The 20,673-nt window shown below is 35.7% G+C and overlaps 1 pseudogene; it reads right to left on the bottom strand.

Annotated features, from left to right (window-relative positions):
* Window positions 1–2,909: 2,909 nt before the first annotated feature.
* LOC140604403 (U6 spliceosomal RNA) lies at window positions 2,910–3,010 on the bottom strand (annotated as a pseudogene).
* Window positions 3,011–20,673: the final 17,663 nt, after the last annotated feature.

The raw sequence follows: 20,673 nt of genomic DNA, 5'->3' as shown, positions 1-20,673 counted from the left end.
ATGTACCTTTTGCAAATATTTTCTCCCTACTCATGTTTTTTTTTTCATTCTCTTGACAGTATCTTTTGCAGAGAAGACATTACTAATTTTTAATGAAGTCCAGCTTATCAGTTATTCCTTTCATAGATTATGCCTTTGATTTTTCACCTAAAAAGTCGTCATCATTCCCAAAAGTAGAACAAATAATCCTAAAAACTTTATGGAACCACAAAAGACCCAGAATAGCCAAAGCAATCTTGAGAAAGAAAAATAAATCTGTAGCTATTACAATTCCAGATTTCAAGATACACTACAAAGCCATACTAATCAAAACAGTATGGTACTGGCAAAAAAAGAAAAAAACACCAACCAGACATATAGATTAATGAAACAGAATAGAAAGCCTAAAAATAAACCGACACGTATATGGTCAATTGCTCTATGACAAAGAAGGAAAGCATATACAATGGGAAAGACAGTCTCTTCAATAAATGGTGCTGGAAAAACTGGACAGCTATATACAAAAGAATGAAACTAAATCATTTTCTAATACCAGATAGAAAAATCAACTCAAAATGGATTAAAGATTTAAATATGAGGTCTGAAACCATAAAAATCCTGGAAGAAAGCATAGGCAATGATTTCTGTGACAGTGGCTACAGCAACATTTTTCTATGTATGTCTCCTAAGGCAATGCAAATAAAAGTGAAAATAAACTATTGGGACTATATAAAAAGTATCTGCACAGCAAAGGAAACCATCAGCATCATAAAAACCCAATCTACTGAATGGAGAAGATATTCGCGAATGATATATCCAGTAAGGGGTTACTATCCAAATATATAAAGAACTTCTACAATTAAACACCAAATAACCCCACAAATAATCTGACTAAAATATTGGCAGAGGACCTGAAGAGGCATTTTTCCAAATAAGACATAGAGAACAAGGGGTAGTAAAGGGGAGGTGGGCGGGGGGATGGGGTGACTGGGTGATAGGCACTGAGGGGGGCACTTGATGGGATGAGCACTGGGTGTTATACTGTATGTTGGCAAATCAAACTCCAATAAAAAATATACAGAAAAAAAAAGGCTAGACTAGAACACAGTAATAAAAAAGACATAGAGACGGCTAACAGATATGAAAAGATGCTCAACATCACTAATCATCAGGGAAATGCAAATCAAACCATAATGGGATATCACCTCACACCTATTAGAACAGTTAAAATCCAAAGACAAGAAATAGTAAGTGTTGACAAGGATATGGAGAAAAAGGAACCTTTATGCACTGTTAGTGGGATTGAAAATTCATGCAGTCACTGTGAAAAACAGAATGGAAGTTCCTCAAAAAATTAAAAATAGAAGTACCATTACCATATGGTCCAATAGTTCCACTACTGGGTATTCAGTCAAAAAAATGAAAAAAATAATTCAAAACGATACATATATCCCTTTGCTTATTACAACATTATTTACAATAGCCAGGATACAGAAACAACCAAAATATCCATAAACTGATGAATAGATGATGGAATTCATATATGTAATGGAATATTACACAGCCTAAGAAAGGCTGAGACCACTTGCTTTTTGGCAACATGAATAAACCCAGAAGGCATTACGCTAAGTGAAATAAGTCAGACTGAGAAAGACAAATACCACATTCATTTGTGGAATCTAAAAGAACAAATGAAAAAACAAAAAGCAGAATCAGAGAACTGAGGGTGGCTAGAGGAGAGGTGGGTGGGGTAATGGAGAAAATAGGTGAAGGGGAGTGATGGAAAAAAATAGGGTAATGGAAAAAATAGGTGAAGAGGAGTGAGAGATACAGACTTCCAGTTATGGAATGAATAGATCATGTCAAAAAAAGGCACAGCATTGGGAATATAGGCAGTGACATCATAGTAGTGCCATACAGTGACAGAAGGTGGCTACACTAGTGGTGAAAAGAGCATAACACATAGAGAAGTTAAATCACTATGTTCTACACCTGAAACTAATGTAACATTGGGTATAACCATACTCAAATAAAAAAAATGTTTAAATAAATAAATTAAATAAATAAAAATCATCCCCAAACCCAAAGCCATCTGGATTTTCTCCTGTTATTTTCTAGGAATTTTATAGCTTTGCATTTTTAGGTCTATGATTCATTTGTGTATGTGTGTGTGTGAATCTAGTTTTTTTTTTCTTTCTAGTTTTTATTTAAATTTTAGTTAAACATATAGTATAATATTAGTTTCAAGAGTAGAATTTAGTGATTCATCACTTACACAGAACACTCCATGCTCATCACAGGTGCCCTTCTTAATATGCATCACTCATTTAACCCATCCTCCTGCCCACCATCCTCCAGCAACCCTTTGTTCTCCATGGTTAAGAGTCTCTTATGGTATGCCTCCTTCTCTCTTTTACTGTTCTGTTTTCCCTAGGTCCATCTGTCTAGTTTCTTAAATTCCACATATGAGTAATATCAAATGGTATTTGTCTTTCTCTGATTTATTTTGCTTAGCATAATACACTCTAGCTCCATTCACATCATTGCAAATGGCAACACTTCATTCTTTTTGATGGCTGAGTAATATTCTATTGTGTGTGTGTGTACTATCTCTGCTTTATCCCTTCATCGATCAATGGACATCTGGGCTCTCTCCGTAATTTGGCCATTGTTGATAATGATGCTATAAACACTGGGGTGCAGGTGCCACTTTGAATCAGAATTTTTTTATCCTTTGGATAAATAACTCGTAGTGTAATCCCTGGGTTGTAGGGATTACAGGTCCCTACATGAGCTGTATGCAGCTCTATTTCTAACTTCTTGGGGAGCCTCCATACTGGTTTCCAGAGCGGCTGCACCAGTTTACCTTCCTACCAACAGTGTAAGAGGGCTCCCCTTTCTCCACCTCCTCACCAACATCTGTTGTTTCCAAAAATGTGCAATGCTTCACAAATTTGCATGTCATTCTTGCACAGAAGCCATGTTAATCATCTCTATATCTTTCCAGTTTTAGTATATTCTGACAAAGTGACCACTATGATTCATTTTGAGCTAATTTTTGTGAAGTGCGTAAGGTCTGTGTTCAGATTCATTTTTTTGCATATGAATGTCCCATTTTTTCAACGCCACTTGTTGCAGAAATGATCTTTGCTCCATTGTGCTGCTTTGGCTTTTTGACACATGTCAGTTGACTCTATTTATGTGGTTATATTTTGGGCCTCTCCATTCTATTCCAGTGATCTATCTAGTCGTTTACCAACATCATACTCCCCTAATTATTGTAAATGTTAAGTAAGATTGGGTAATGCCATTCCTCCAATATTGTTTTCCTCAGACACAAAGAAGAATGAAGTAAGTAGTCTAAGACGGACCCAACCTATTGCAAATATATGCACATGAATTCTGAAATTAATCATAAAAAAGCAACTGATGTGATAAAAAGTCATGCTTAAAAAGAAAATGGTCTTTGCTTTTTAGGATACATGTGCTACTAACATGATTAGGCCCAAATGTGAATTGAAGTAATGATTTTAACCTTATGTAGAAGCAATATAAACATGCATTTTACATATTTTAATATTGATGAAACCCAAATATACATCTGGTGCCAGAAGAAATGCTCCAAGTATAGGTGTAAAATATGAATTTTCTATGTTTGCTAATTTATTAATTCATAGAATTTATATGCTAATCCATCTGGCAACTGAATCCATTTCTTTGTTTTAGTGTTATCACATGTTTGCTTTTTAATTAAATATGAATGTTTAATGTGGCTTAGTATGTCTCCAAAATTCTTAAATTCTGAAGCACCATCAAAATAAAATTGTCAAGCATTTAGATATTGCCACGTGGACACATGGTAATATGATCAAAACTTGCAAAAATGGCCAAGCATCTCAGAATTAGAACTTTACAAATATAGAAGTTTGGAAAAATTCAGTTTAATGAAAAGACCTACAGATAATAGCTAAACAAGAAATATATAATACCTGTGTTTTTCATCATACGTCAAATTTAACCATTGGTTTTAAAAAGCCCTGCATCATTATAATGTCACGAACAAACAAAAGTAATATCAAGTCTTTAAGATGTGAATATATGGAAAGCATAGACTCATACTGGATGACTGAATCTGTGAACTTCTGTCTAGACGATCACTCCCCTGTACAACACTAGCAACGCCATGGCCATTATTTTGTGATCATCATTACTAATATCATTATGCCTTTCATCTTTATTCTAAACCACAACTGCACCACCCTCAGGTTATCCCTGAGCCTCTGAATTCACTCCCTATGACATTATGGAGGATAAGAACACACTCTGGACCCACACAAATCTATATCTTTATTTTTCTCCATATTACCTAAAAGCATCTAAACAGAATATATTTTATTTATTTTTAAAGTTACAGTTTCCACTCAGTAGAATATAATAAACTCAATAGAAGCAAAGTTTCGGTTGGTACTGTCCATTGCTATATCCTAGCAGGACAGACGATAATCTATAATAGGTGCTCAGTAAGAATGTGTTAAATATATAAATCCTAAGAAAAATATATTTACACAAATTAATGATGATCATTACACCTTTAACTTATCCCCCACCAAAAAAAAAAAAAAATAGTAAATCCTGAAATATGCCTTTTAGTTCAGGCAAGATACCATACACTAGGTGGCTTATATACAACAGATATGGAGGCTAGGAAGCACAAGACCGAAGCGCTAGCACATTCTGTTTCTGGTGAGAGCTCACATTCTGGTTCACAGTGCCTTCCTGCTGTGTTGCCACATGGTATAAGGAGTTAAGGGAGGGATCTCTGGGTGGCGCAGCGGTTTGGCGCCTGCCTTTGGCCCAGGGCGCGATCCTGGAGACCCGGGATCGAATCCCACGTCGGGCTCCCGGTGCATGGAGCCTGCTTCTCCCTCTGCCTGTGTCTCTGCCTCTCTCTCTCTCTCTCTCTCTCTCTCTCTCTCTGTGTGACTGTCATAAATAAATAAAAAAGAAAAAAAAAGAAATATAAACATTAAAAAAAAAGATTAAGGGAGCTTTGTGGGACTATATATATATATATATATATATAGGTTCTAGTCATCTCCTACCTTCTAAAACCATCAACTTGGGGATGAGATTTTAGTATATGAATTTTGAGGGAACATAGGCCATAGCAGTATCTTACAAATGATCAGATTAAGCCACATTAAAAAGAGAAAAAAATAGTTAAAAAAAAAAAAAACATGTATTTTCAAAGTCACATTAAACCACCCAGAGGAAAAAATAAATAAATAAAATCTATAAATTAACCTTATGTGTTAGATAAATCCCCTGGGCAGCAGATACTAAGGTGGAGTTAGAAATACAGATTTATCGAGGGATAATGCCTATGAATGTCCAATGGCAGAGAGAGAAAGAATGGTAACAAAAGCCTTCAGACTGTAATGCAGGTCCTATATCTCTGAAAGAAGAGGGATGAGAGATGGAAATATTGGGTAAATAGAGCCTCACAACAAAGTACAACTTTACAGTGGAGTCCTGAACTGACCACAACAGTAAATTCTTGTACCTCCATGGTGCTTAGTCATTGATGAGGACTTTCTAGAAGGTCAAGGCTGGCAAACTGAACTACAGCCTAAAGGCACGGCTGGAGACTGTGGGCCGGTTTCACAATGCACAGCTGGTTCTCTTTTTACCAGTCCTCTGAAAGGCACACTTCATTGGCAGCCAAGTAATACGAACCTACATCGAACAGCTACAATTTTGGATGGAAGATGGGCAATAATTTTCTTCTTCTAGGGCAAGGTAACATAATAAGCCTTGCATGGCCACACTACCAACAGATATATATCAAAGGACCATATGGAAACATAGAAATGAGAAACAAATTCTAGGGCCTAGAAATCCTACCATATGTAGAAATCACATGTACTGAACCAAAGCCGGGTATTATCCAACACACACATTCGCAAAAAGATTAAAAGGACTAAGCCTGGAAGCTCTATTAATAGAATAATTCAAATGGTCTGTACTTGAACTGTCCTTGAGGTAAAATTTAAAAAGAATTTTTTTTTCCCTGATTCCTTTATCTATGTTTATTTCTGTGTAATCATTATTGTTGGGGAGGGGAGAGTTAGTCTCCAAGTCATCCTGAAAAAAATATATATAGATTTTCCAGAACATGATCAAGATAGTTAGGCAAGGGGGCATAGAAATGTGGCCTTCTGTAATGGTACAGAACAGGAGCTACCACGTGGGAACTAACAAAGGTAGAAACAGTAGTGACTATGGATGATTTTCCACTTGGGCCATATCCCTACAGGTATTATTACATGAAATGTACTACTACAGTGGTGAGTAATTAATATAAAAATCAGCTAATATAGCAGACTAGTATACAATTATAGCTCTGTCCAACTGTCAGGTTAAAACATAGCGTGTTAGATTTTTTTTTTTTTTTTTTTTTTGCTGCAGTATCAAATGAACACAAATTTAGTGGCATAAAACATCACAAATTTATTATTTCACATATTTTGTAGGTCAGAAGTTAGGATAAGCTAGGGTTTCGTAAAACTGAAATCAAGGTGTTGACAGGGCCACCTGCCTAATGGAGGCTCTGGTTGTTGGCTTTCGAGTTGTTGGCTGATTCCATTTGCTTGTTATTGTAGAATTGAGGTCCCTACTTTCTCACTGGCTATCATTCTCACTGCCTTTGCTCCTAGATGTTGTCTGCATTCTTTGTCATTCCATGTTGCCCCTCCAACAACGGTGCATCAAGCCCCTCTTGTGCTTTAAATATCACTGGCTTCTTCTGCTCCCTCCTCTAACTTCACTCACTTTAGAAGGTTCTCCACCATTAGGGCCTATGTGGTTAGATTGGACCCAGTGGGATAATCTGAGATAATCTCCCTACTTTCAGGCCCATAATCTTAATGACAACTGTAAAATACTTTGCCATATAACATACTCATAAATTTTACAGATTTTGGTCTGGATGTCTTTATGGGTCCTTTCTGATGACATATAGTGAAATTTCTAACTCTACTTTTAAAAACAAAAAGAAATTCCAAATTACTCAAATCAAACTTGAATATATGTATAATATCTGCATATGTATATACACATATATGAATATAAGTGCATGTGAACATGTATTTCCCTCAAATGTCTAAATCATTAATGGCAAGATACATTTTTCCATCTATTTCCAAAATGCTTCAACCCTACATTCCATTTAAATGTGTAGAAAAGAATCAAATCAAAACATAGTCTAAGAATCCAAACATTTTTGAATATATGATTTTAATTTAGAAAAATCATCAAAGCAATCTCATTAACAAAATATTGAGGGACGCTCATGACATCTACATTTAATTTTGTCCTGTTCCTCAACATGGGCAGTAATTCTCCCTTTTTCTATTGAAAAATACATGAGCTGTTTCTGAATTATGGTTACATTTTACTGCTTGAATTCAGGGAAACAATATTGTTTTAAAATAGGCTTATTACCCTGCATTTCCCTGTGGGATATTTTGGGAAAAAGTGAAAATGATTTTAGCTACTATAGCACTGCCTACATCAAAATGGAATTATAATTATGTTGGAGGTAGGAAACTACTCAAGGTACCTGCAGAGCACAGATAAAGTGGTTCATTGGCCATCCATTTCTCAAGCTGTTTAGCTTAATCTGAAGAGTATGTATAATGCATATTAATCCAAATAGCCCTGAACTCCAGCCATTTAGAGAAAGTACATCTGAATCTTCTTTAAAAATAGGTTTAGTAATACAATTTTTTTTCCTGGTTCTAATAATTATACTGGGTATTTTAAAACCTATCAAGAAGCCCATATTGTTATTCTAAAATACTTATCCAGAATTTTCACCCTTCTGAGATTACCCAACAATAAAGGGATTCATGATGATCTGCATGTGTACCATGTCAGAAGATGTTCAAAATATCACATCATAGCTAAAAATATGTAAACTCCTAGTTGGCATAATTATAGCAGCAAGATAGCTCAAATTTAGTGGAAAATTCCCAAAGTATGAAATAGTACATCTTTCTTTTTTAAAAAAATGTCAAAAGTGAAAGCATAACTTGCCCATTCCTACAAAAACATTTATGGTCTATATATTAAACGTACACATATACTCTAAGATAGCATGACATTATTCCATGTAGGTCTGTTCATTTGCTCTGTTAATTTCACATCATATATGTTGGTTGACAGTAGCTTGTGGCTTGGAACACAAATAACAATCTGGCAAGCAAATTTGGTGCCAAAAAACATTTATAAATCAATCCTAGCTCTAATTCATTGATGTTCACAGGTTGGCAATATCTTTTTCATAAATAATTCTGCTAATTATTCCTATGCATTTAAGGTATAATATCTATGAAAGTTACATAATGACCAACATCACTTTTAATAATTAAAATTAATATTTCTTGAATTAAGCCATATAATTAAAATAAAGTCAGTATTAAATTATATTTTATTTGGAAGATAAGTATACATTTATCTGGAAGGTAAATCTATGTAAAAACAAAAAAAACAAAGGAGTTACCTGTAAATCTCATATACCATTATTATTTACGTTCAAAGTATGATTAAGTGATTTGAGTTAGAGAAGGGAGAAATATATTTTCTTACATCAGCCTTGAAAATAATATTCAAAATTATAGAAAATGTTTGTATAACTCAAAAAATATCCATACATCCTGCCAATCCATACAAATGATACCTTTGGCTAAGATAAGCATTCTTATTTCCTAATTAGGGATCTTACATTAGGAAGAAAACAAAATACATTGTTTTTTTAATAAATATATCTGACATTAATGAATGAATGGGAATTGCAAACAGCTAAGTATTCAAAGCAAATCAAGGGAAATTATTTCTTTTTTTCATTTGACTTGAGGCAATACTCTTATTAAAATCATCTTATTACTTTCAGTTCCTGCTCTTAAACTTTTTTTTCTTGGCTGGTATAAATTTTCACCCAGAAAATTAATAAAACACAAAAATGTAACGCTTAATCTACGTTCTTTATTCTCTCTTCTTAAGTTAAAAAAAAATTACCTAGAGCAATCTTATTTTATTCAATCAAGTTTAAAAAGAGGAAATTTCTGTAATAATCTGCGTTTTTTAATGTTCTTGTTTTTTTAATGTGTTTTTTGTAAGTTTTAACTTAAATCTTATTTTTTTTTTGTAATCTAAATTAACTGGAACAAAACAAAAAGTCCCAGAAAGACAGAGTTACATATAAATTAACTAAGCATCTGCTCTGATGTGCAATTTCTACTATCGCACTTCTCAAATAACGTGAAGGAAATCTCTATTAAGTAGTGATAATTTTTATAGCTTGAATTCTATGCTATAGAATTTTTTCAATGTATAATTTGAAACTTATTTAAAATTTTTGAGTAACAGTGAATGGGCTCCCTATATCTCCAGCTACAAGGTAAGATTCTAATGTAAAATTAAATGCTATTAACTCTATTTATAGGGTACTCACCACTTAAAATTTAATTGATTTAGATTTCTAGATGTTCTCAATGGATTTTGTTCAAGGACAAAATTCTAAGTGATAAAATTTTGTGGACAAAATGGAAGGGCTTAAATATCAGAAAACCACTAAACAAATCAGTAATAATTGTATGGAAGATATTATTTTTCCAGTAGGTTTCACAGTTTCTATTAACAGTGACAACACTTTCTCTGTTCATCTGGCCATCCTTCAATACTGTCACTTAAGTTTTAGGTTTCAGTCCTGATCTCTTTATATTAGATGCCATGGAGTAAGTGTTTAAAGATTGATTGATTGATTGATTGATTTTTATTTGAGAGAGTGAGAGAGAGAGAGAGAGTGCATACAAGCAGGAGGGGCAGCGGGGAGAGGGAGAGAGAATCCCAAGCAGCAGGTTGCCCACTGAGCACAGAGTCCAATGTGGGGGCTTGATCTCAGGACCCTGAAATCAGGACCTGAGCCAAAACCAAGAGTTGGATGCTTAACCAAATCTGCCACCCAAGAACTCCTTGTGGAGTAGGTTTTTAAATTCATTTTTAAACTCTGGCCTATTACTATTAATAAGGTAATTACAACTCCTAACTCTGGGAAACGAATTAGGGGTGGTTGAAGGGGAGGAGGGGGTGGTGGGAGTGACTGGGTGGCGGACACTGAAGGGGGCACTTGACAGGATGAGCACTGGGTGTTATTCTGTATGTTGGCAAATTGAACACCAATAAAAAATATATTATTAAAAAACAAAAGAAAAAGAAGACGTTATGCTGAGGGAAACCAGAAAAAAAAAAAAAAGTTAATTCCAAACCACACAAATCCTTGGTAGATATCTACATAACATCAGACACAGTTAGTTGAGACAAAAAAATATACTTTGAATACTTATTAATATTTAGCACTGGTGGAATATTTCAATACATCATTATCTAGGACACACCACCAGAAATAGTTGCCCTAGAACCACCAATGATCAGTGAACATAGTGATAGTGAACATAGCACAGCCATGAAAATGGTAAATTTTAATACTATTCTTTCTATTTGTTCTCTAGATACGATCTCTAAATATAGTAGCATGCATAACGAATATTATCTTTCCTGTACTTTTTAGTACCTGAAAGGTTATGTCCAAAATTATTCTGATTACTTTTTCTAAATATTTATATAATTGGAAGTGTTTCATATGATTTTCTAATTTTAAATGTCTGTGATTTTGGCATATGGTTATATCTTTCAATTACTAAACATTTTTAAAATTAGATCTGCATCAATATTAGAAAATATTTGGTTTAAAGCTTAGTGTATAATTCATAATTGTGGTCCCCTTTTACAGGTGCACCATTAGCCTATCCTCATATAATTTTACATCTGTGATATGTAGGCATAGTGATGTGTACATTATATACTTGTGATATACAAATATAAAGATATTTGATATAAGGATTTAACTCACATGGTTATAAAGACTGAAAAGTTTCAAGACCTGCTGTTATAAGCTGCAGATCCAAGATAGTGAAAAGGACAGGTCCAGTTCAAAGGCCTGAGAGCCAGGAGAGCCAAAGCTATATATTCTAGTCTGTATATGAGTCCAAAGTCAGGAAAAGACCAACATAAATGCATAAAGACAGGCAGAGAGTAAATTATTCTTTACATTTTTCTTCTATTCTGGCCTTCATTAGATTGGATGAGGCCCACCCACATTGAGGAGACCAATCTGCTTTATTTAGTCTAATTATTCAAATATTAATTTCATCCAGACACACGAAGAATAATGTTTAACTAAATATCTGGACACCCTGTGGTCCAGTCAAGTTGACATAAAATTAATCATCATGCTTGTTTTCATGAAAATTGGAAAATGATTTAACTATGTGGCCAGGAGCATGGAGGAAGCAAAATTAAAATATTGCAATCAAGGATATCTGGGGAAGAAGTGTGTAATTGAAACAATAAGAATTGGCATAAAATGTGAGGATCTTTGTCTCTCGTATTAATGTTCACCACAGAGCATCCTCTAAGATATGATCGAAAAACCCAAGACAACAAACTGGAAATTACTACAAAAAGAGGAAATTCTTAAAGGCAGTATAAAAGGCAATATAAGGTCTATTAATATTGGAAATCAGTGTTCATTTCTACTGGGTAGAAGCAAATGAAAACTCCATTAAAATAGCAACAAGTTGCATATGGAAGTCCTTTTGGAACTTTGTTTTTCTTTACTTCCTCCAACCCTAAAGTATGTAATCAGTTTTTCCTCACAATCCCAGAGCAGCCGCTCTTTCTGTCCTGTCCCCATGATTTAATAAAACCACCTTTTTGCACCCCCCGCCAGATAGCAACAAGTTGAAATATCTAGGGATAAACCACTCCCCCCAAACATAAAAGGTTTTTAAAGTAAAATTTTAAAGTATTCCTAAAGGACTCAAAATAATTAAAAAACTTAAAATTTACTATATTTTTGGATATTATTATATGTACTCATTGGTACCGGTACTTCAGCTGTTATGACATCTTAATCCATCTCATGGCTTCATCATGAGTGTAAAGTTCTGACATTTTGATTGTCCTAGTGACTTACTCTGATCACTAATCTCTCTGCCCCTCTCCAGAGTTTGAGAGGAACATATTCTGGGTAGATATCAGCTCAAGGAGAATAAGCATTTTTTTTTTTTTTATGAGAGACCATGGGCCTTCAAGAAAGATTAAGTCCCAGAACACCCTAATATCATTAAAGTACCAACAATTAAGTCCAAGAAGAAAGACATTTTTCAAAACTGTGGTTTTTGGTACAGAATTGGATGTCCTCAGAAACATACAATCCAACAAAATTTCAGACAGGGCTATATGAGCAAAACAATGTCAATCTAGACCCCCAAAAATGCCTAGAAAAACTGAACCCCAAAATTTCAACAAGCAGGAGGTAGGCTGGCAATGCTGGCAGTCACCAAAAAGGGTGTGTGTTCAAAAGTTTTCCTCAGAAATGGCCACGTAAGATGATAGAAATAGAAGATCTTTTTCATTATGTGAAGTAAAAACCTTGGGAAGAAATGGATACAGGAAACAATATGAGTAATTAAAATTAAATGCCTACTCAAGCAATATCCAGTACCCAAGAGTTTCAGTATCTGCCCAGTGTTTTATTTTTTTTTCTGCCCAGTGTTTTAAAATCAATATAGACTAATGACTGTTATGAATCTTTGTTCCTTTTTAAAACGGGAGTGTGTACTGTGTGTGTATTCTTCCCCTGTACATCGATTTCATAAATAGCATGTATTGTACAGATAATTTTTTATTCCATAGGGCTATGGAATAAGAGAACTGCATTCAGATTTGATGTAAATCACAATAATTTACCTTTCAATCCTGATGCCATGATTGTGTAAGAAATATGACTGTCCTGGAATGGAGAGGAGTATGTTTTACATGTGGGAAGGACATGAATAACTAATTGAAAGAAAGAGGGTAGACTGTGGCATACTGCATGTTTGATCCCATATTCAATTATTCCTGCATACACACCACTGCCATCGCCTCAAAGTGGTCATAATGTACTTACCCATCCTTTGCTTTTAGCTTGAATATGATTTGCTTTGACTAATGTCATATATGTGGAAGCGACAGTGTCCTAGTCCTTAAGGCCACAAAGTGGTTTTGCGTTTCCACTTACTTTACCATAGTTCATGCCACTGCCCATGAATAGAACACATCACACTCTGTCTTTGTCCATTTAAGCTGCTGTAACAGATTGGATGGCTTATGAATAAACAGAAACTTATTTCTTGCAGTTTTGGAAGCTGGAAATCCAAGATGAAGCTACTAGCAGATTCAGGGCCCGGGGAGGACTGTCTTACTATTTCACAGATGGCCATCTTCTCTCTGTAACCTCACATGGTGTAGGGGAAAGGGGACTCTTTGGGCCGCTTTTATAAGGGCACTAATCTCATTCATCAAGACTCCCCACTTATGGCTTAATCATATCCCAAAGTCCCCACTTCTTTTTTTGAGGGATGGAAAAAGATATTTATTTATTACATTTTATTTTTTTAAGTTTTTATTTAAATTCCAGTTAGTTAACGTGCAATGTAGTATTAGTTTCAGGTGTACAATATGGTGATTCAACTCTTCCATACAACATCCAGTGCTCATCACAGCAAGTGCACTCCTTAATTTCCATCACCTCTTTATCCTTCACCCACCTTTCCTCTGGTAGTTATCAATTTATTCTCTATAAATAAGGGTCTTTTTCTTGGTCTGCCTCTTTTTTTTCCTCTTTGCTTGTTAGTTTCTTTTCTTAAATTCCATATGAGTGAAAACATATGTGTCTTTCTCTGACTTATTTCATGGGACATAATACTCTCTAGCTCCATTAATGTCATTGCAAATGGCAAGATTTCATTTTTTAAGACTAATATTCTGATATATATATATATATATATATATATATATATATATATATATAAACACACATACACTTTATCCATCCATCAGTTGATGGACACTTGATGTTTTCATAATCTGGCTATTGTAGATAACGCTGCTGTAAACATCAGGGTGCATGCATTCCTTTGAATTAGTATTTTTGTATCCTTTGGGTGAATACTTAGTAGTGAAATCACTGGATCATAGGGTAGCTCTATTTTAAAATTTTTGAGGAACCTCCATACTGTTTTCCACAGTGGCTGCACTAGTTTGTACTCCTACCAAACAGTGCAAGAGGGCTTCCCCTTTCTCTATATCCTTGCCAACACCTTTTTTTTCTTGTGTTTCTAATTTTTGCCATTCTAACAGATGTGAGGTGATATCTCATTATCATTTCAGGTTATATTTCCCTGAGAATCAGATATTTTCAGCATCTTTTCATGTGTCTGTTGGTGATCTGGGTGTGTTCTTTGGAAAAATGTCTATTAGTGTCTTCTGCCTGTTTTTAATTGGATTATTCATGTTTGGGTGTTAAGTTTTATAAGTTCTTTAAATATTTTGGATAATAACCCGTTATCAGATATACCACTTGCAAATATCTTCCCCCATTCTGCAGGTTGCCATTAATTTTGTTGATTTTTTTTCCTTAAATGTGCAGAAGCTTTTTATTTTGATGAAGTCCCAATAGTTTATTTTTACTTTTGTTTCCCTTGCCTCAGGAGGTGTATCTAGTAAAAAGCTACTACGGCCAATGTCAAAGACATCACTGCCTATATTCTGTTCTAGGATTTTTATGGTTTCCTGTGTTTTGAGTTGATTTTTGTGTATGGTGTATAAAGTGGTCCAGCTTCATTCTTTTGCAGGTTGCTGTCCAGTCTTCCCAACACCATTTGTTGAAGAGACCATCTTTTTCATATTATTTTTTCCTGCTTTGTTGAAGATTAATTGACCATATAGCTATGAGTTCATTTCTGAGTTTTCTATTCTCTTCCATTGAAGAGAATATGTCTATTCTCTTGAATAGAGAGATATCTGTCTGTTTTGGTACTAGTACCATTCTGTTTTGAGCACTACAGCTTTGTAATCTATCTTGAAGTCTGGAACTAGAATTCCTCCAGCTTTGCCTTTCTTTTTCAGGATTGCTTCGGCTATTCAGGATCTTTTGTGGTTCTCTACAAATTTTAGGATTGTTTGTTCTAGCTCTGTGAAAAATGCTGGTGGTATTTCAATAGGGATTGCATTAAATGTGTAGGTTGCTTTGGGGAGTACAGACATTTTAACAAAATTTCTCCTACCAATCCATGAGCATGCTTCATACCCTCACCTTGAGAGTTTGGATTTCAACATGTGAATTTTATAGGGACAGAAACATTCGGGATATAGCACCCAGATAATACTGTTATCGAAGGAGAATGAGAAAAGTCTCCCCAAGCACCCCATAATTGACTTTAAGGAGATGTGTAGTGCCACACCAGGACAACCCAATCTAGAATCACTGAACAAGAGTCTTTCAGATTCAAGAGTATATCTAGTATTTGTTTTAACAACTGAGAGTAGAGGAGAATTGACATGTAGCATTTCTGTGGCAACCTTCCAGGCAAAGACAGAGTATCATAAAGATTCAGCTCCTCCTCATAAATTTTCTGAAAGGAATGTAATCCTTAAAAAAAAAAAATCAACTTTTAGAAAATGGGAGTTAAAAAAAAACAAACCATGCTAACATTCACATGGGGGAAAAAATGAGTAAGCAACTATCTTGGAGAGTTTTTCAAAAGAAAAACAAAACAGGTGGACTAGCCCATAATACATCTAAATTTAATTAAACCAGAAATTAAAAGTGTGAAATTACCAAATAGGAGACTGATCAGTGGGCCACAATAAAAAAAATATAGAGATGAATGAAAATATATACAGAAATTCAAGATATAATTAAGGCAACACCTCAAATCAGTAGAGCAATTATTAAAAAAAAAAAAAATGGGACACCTGAGAGGCCCAGTGAGTTGAGTGTCTGACTCTTGATTTTGGCTTAGGTCATGAATTCAGGGTCGTTAGATTGAGCCCTTGCTTTCAGTTCTTTAATGTGCCCACCTTATTGGTGATGTGTTATTCTCTTAAAATACCAATGGGTTGTAGTCACTAATGTTTTATTTTAGTAGTGTGGTACTGGTAATTATCATTTTTGTATATTTGTCAGTTTTTGTTATAAATTATATCCTAGATTTACATAAAAATAGTATAAAACTTTCCTTCTTTCTCTATTTTCAAGAATTTGAATAGAAATAGAATTATGTGTTTCATTAGGTTTTGATAGAATTCAATTATTCAAACATGTGAGTCTAGCACTTTTGGGGCAGAGTTTCCTTGATTCCATTTCGTAACTGCTTCATTCAAATATCTTAGTTGTTTATTACTATTGGTAAGTTGTGATTTCTGTATACTGTGCTACTATTCTTAGTACCTATTTTCTATTTCCCTTACTTCTTACATGAAGGCCAAATATGTCATTGGCTTTTTGAAAAATCCTTGACTAATAAACCTATGCTCAACCCCGAGGATAGGAGATGATAAATAAAAACATTTATTGAGATGACCATTTATACAAGCACTCTTTAGCCTCTTCCCCTCTTCTATTTTTAAGAATGCATAGAATGCAAGCAAATCCATTTGGTTGAAGAACTAATGCCATGAACTCATCTTCTGTCTGGCTTTTTATTGATTCCACACTTAGGCAGGTAAGATGAATATATTTTTGCATTGTTATGAATGGGGTATGGAAGTCTTCTACTGTTGTTTTATACTTGTCTATCTTTCCCTTCAGATATTCAAATATTTGCTATATATATATGATCTAGATAGATAGATGTATCTATCTATCTAGATCTATATAGATACCTATATATAAAGAGATCACATATATAGAGATTATATATATAGAGAGATTATATAGAGAGAGATCATATATATATATGATCTATTTTGAGTACATAATTATGATCGTTACGTCCTCTTGATGAATTGACTCCATTATCATTATATTATAAAAGGAACTTTGTGATTTGTGGCAGCTTTGAGTTAAAGTCCATTTTGTCTTATATGAGTATAGTTACCACTGCTTTCTTTTAGTTTCCACTTGCATAGAATATCTTCTTCCATTCCTTTACTTTCAGCCTATGTTACATTAAAGCTAAAATAAGCCTCTTGTAGGCAATATAATTGGGTCTTGCTTTTTATCCACCCAGCCAAAGTATGGCTTCTGACTGGAGAAGTCAACCCGTGTGCATTTTAGTGATTATTGATAAGTAAGGACTTATTGTTTTCCAGTTTGTCATTTTATTGTTCATTTCTTCCCTTTTGCTGGCCTTTTTTGTGAACTGATGGATTTCCATGGTGGTATGCTTTGATTCTTTTCTCTTTCTTTTATGAATTGGCTGTAGGTTTTTACTTTAAGCTTACCCTGAGGCTTATGTAAGACAATAATTTTATGTTAACAACTCAACTTTGATTGCATACAAAAACTTTCTCCTTTTACTCTCCCCTTTCTCCCCTTTATGGTTTGGATTTTCACAACTTATCTCTTTTTATTTTGTGTATTCATTAACAAATTCTAGTAACTACACTTGTTTTTAATAATTTTGTCCTTTAACCTTTATACTACATTTAAGTGGTTAACATGTCACTACATTACAGTTTAGAGTACACTGAATTTGACTCTATACTTAATCTTTACCAGTATGTTGTGTACTTTCAGATGTTTTTATGTTGCTAGTTTGCAACCTTTCACTTCAGAATGAAGAACTTCTTTCTGTAATTCTTTTGAGAGGTCTGTAGTACAGATGAAATTCCTCACCTTCTGTTTGTCTTTATCATTCTTTGCTTTCTTAAGCTCAACCTTGCCAGATGTAGTACTGGTCAGCAGTTTTATTTTGTGTTTTTCTTTCACACTTTGAATACATTATCCCATTTTCTCCTGGTCTGTAAAATCTCTGCTGAGAAATTGCTGATTAGCCTTATGTAGATTACTTTCTAAGCTACATGTTTTTTTCTCTTGCACTATTAAGATTCTTCATCTTCAATATTTGATAGTTGTATTACAGTGTTTCTTGGAAAAGATTTAAGTCAAGTTCATTTGGGGACCTGAGAGCTTTATGAAATTGAACATCCAAATCTCTTCCCAGATTTGGGAAGTTCTTAGCCATTATTTCTTCAAATGAGCTTTCTTCCCTATTTTCTCTCTTCTTCTGGGATTTTAGTAATTCACAGATTGTTTCTTTTGGTGGTATCCTATAGATCATGTTTCTTCACTTTTTTTTCATTATTTCTTTTTATTTTCCTCTGACTAATTTCAAAGGTCCTATCTTCCATTCACATATTGTTTCTTTTGTTTGATCCATTCTACTCTTAATGTTTTTATCGCATTTCTCAGTTCATTCCCTGTGTTCTTCAGGTATAGAAATCTGGTGGTTCCTTTACAATTTCTATCTCTGCTGAACTTCTCTTTTGTTTGTGTAGTATGTTTTGTGATTTTGTTGTGTCTTTCTATGTTTTCTTGAAGCACACTAAACTTCCTTAAAAAATCTTAGGGATCTTTTAGGGGATCCCTGGGTGGCACAGCGGTTTAGCGCCTGCCTTTGGCCCAGGGCGCGATCCTGGAGACCCGGGATCGAATCCCATGTCGGGCTCCCGGTGCATGGAGCCTGCTTCTCCCTCTGCCTATGTCTCTGCCTCTCTCTCTCTCTCTCTCTGTGTGACTATCATAAATAAATGAAAAAAAATCTTAGGGATCTTTTACTATCATGCTGCTCTCTGCCCATCTCCTTCTGTTTTCCTCTCTCATCCTCCAGTGGCAGTGGTGGGGAAGCAGCCATGCTGCTTCAATAAATGATGTCCCAGCTTGGGCACAGGACTCTAAGTTAGCCTCTGCCCTCAAGAAGGTGGCTGGAAAAAAATAAAAAAAAAATCAAAAAAAAAAAAAAAAAAAAAAAAAAAAGAAGGCAGCTGGGACCTCTGTCTGTCCAGAACCAGCAATCCCTGCCATGGATCCTGAGAGGAGGAAGAGAACGCTTTTCCTGCTTACCCACATCCTATTGTCCTCTACCTTTATCTTACTGCTGCTATAGTTGAGTTATGGCAGCGCTTTCTCTGCTCTCTCTGCTCCAACGTGGAGTAGGTTCCAGCACTGTCTTTCAGCAGGCATGGTTCTCACTGCTATCCAGAAATTCTAATTCTCCCTCCCTGGCTGGTAAAGCAAGAGCCAGAGAGCTGTGGAGGCCCAAACCACAGCAATGTCAAAGCCACCTCCAGGCATCCCCACCCTAGGAGGCTACTTGCAAAATGAAGAGTAGTGTCTGGGGACTGGGCAGGCCTCATTGATCCAGACCTAGAGAGGACAGCAGGACAGCAGAAGCTGTGGAGTGGGCTGGGGGCAGAAATAACAGAACAGAAGATGGCCAGTAAACGCAAAAGCAGTGAGGCCCTGAATATGGTGCCCCAGTGCTACTCCCTCAGCCAGAATAAAGAGTCTGTTTTTCATGAGCAGAACTTGATCACTGATGTGCAATTGGGACAGGTGACCCTGAAAAACCCCATCCTACCATGGGGAAGCTGCTGGTGCCACTTCCAAGAAAACAGACTTATATGTTGAAACCATGAGATTCCTACTAGACATAATGCTTCAAGGTTTCAATGACATGGTGTCCGCCTATGGTTAGATGAGCACTAGCAAGACTGACACCAAATAGGGGACCTAGGTGAGCCTGAACTGTGAAGAATCATCCACATATCATTTTTATTTCAAAGCCATATTCCTGAGTGAACAAAGATCATGTGAAGCCCCCAAATGAAATATCTTCATTATCCACGATAGGGTTCCCTCAATGTAATGTGTCAGGTAATAAAGTAAATGGTTCCTTAAGGTTTCAGACTGGTGATATTTACTTAATAAAATAAGGATTCCAATAGAAAGAAAAGAGGACATTTGCCTTCTACCAAGAAATAATTGCCCATTGCACGCGGTTGGGTCCTCCAGGCCTTTCCCTTTGAGCGCCGGGGGGGGGGGGGGGGGGGAGGGTGTGGGGATGAGAGTGTGTGCGCATGTGTGACAGGTTGGGAAGGGCTCCTCAGCTGGTCTCTGGTCATCCCTGAGGGGGCACCGTCGCTCCTGTCCCCTGGTGCATTCTCAGTGGACATATCTTATTTTAACCCATATCTTATTCCTAGAACCAATATACCTGGCTCATGCCTCTTACATAGAAATCTACCAGAAGTTTCAAGACCTATTCTCCCAGGAGCCTGGCAAGAGGCCAGAGCTGGAGAAGAACCCTGAGATAGGCATCTTTACTTCCATCACCAAAAACATCAAGGAAATCTAGAATGCCATATACCCAGGGAGCCAGACCCAGGTGGTGGGCAGTACACATATGAATGAGGTCAGCTCCCACTCCCATGTCATCTTCATCATCACCACGGAGTTTACATGACTCTGATGGTCAGGACCAATCCATATGGGCAATATCAAACTGGTAGCCCAGCTGGCAATGAGATGCAGAACAAAGCAGGCCCCAAGATAGCTTAAGAGACAGCCATACAGTCCACAAGTAGTGGGAGTGGTGGTGGTGGAGAGAACCCTAAAGAAGTCTCCAAAATCAACCTCTCACATCTGTCCTGGCAATATAACCACCAGTAAGCAACAGGAGCACCCATATCACTCACCAGGACTCCAAGCTCACCTAGCTGATCCAGACTCTTTGGAAAGAA

The sequence above is a fragment of the Canis lupus genome, chromosome 14 (genome assembly GCF_048164855.1).
Source record: "Canis lupus baileyi chromosome 14, mCanLup2.hap1, whole genome shotgun sequence".
In the NCBI taxonomy this organism is placed as follows: domain Eukaryota; kingdom Metazoa; phylum Chordata; class Mammalia; order Carnivora; family Canidae; genus Canis; species Canis lupus.
The sequence above is the reverse complement of the archived record's forward strand: the minus strand, read 5'-3'. Positions and strand labels throughout refer to the sequence as shown.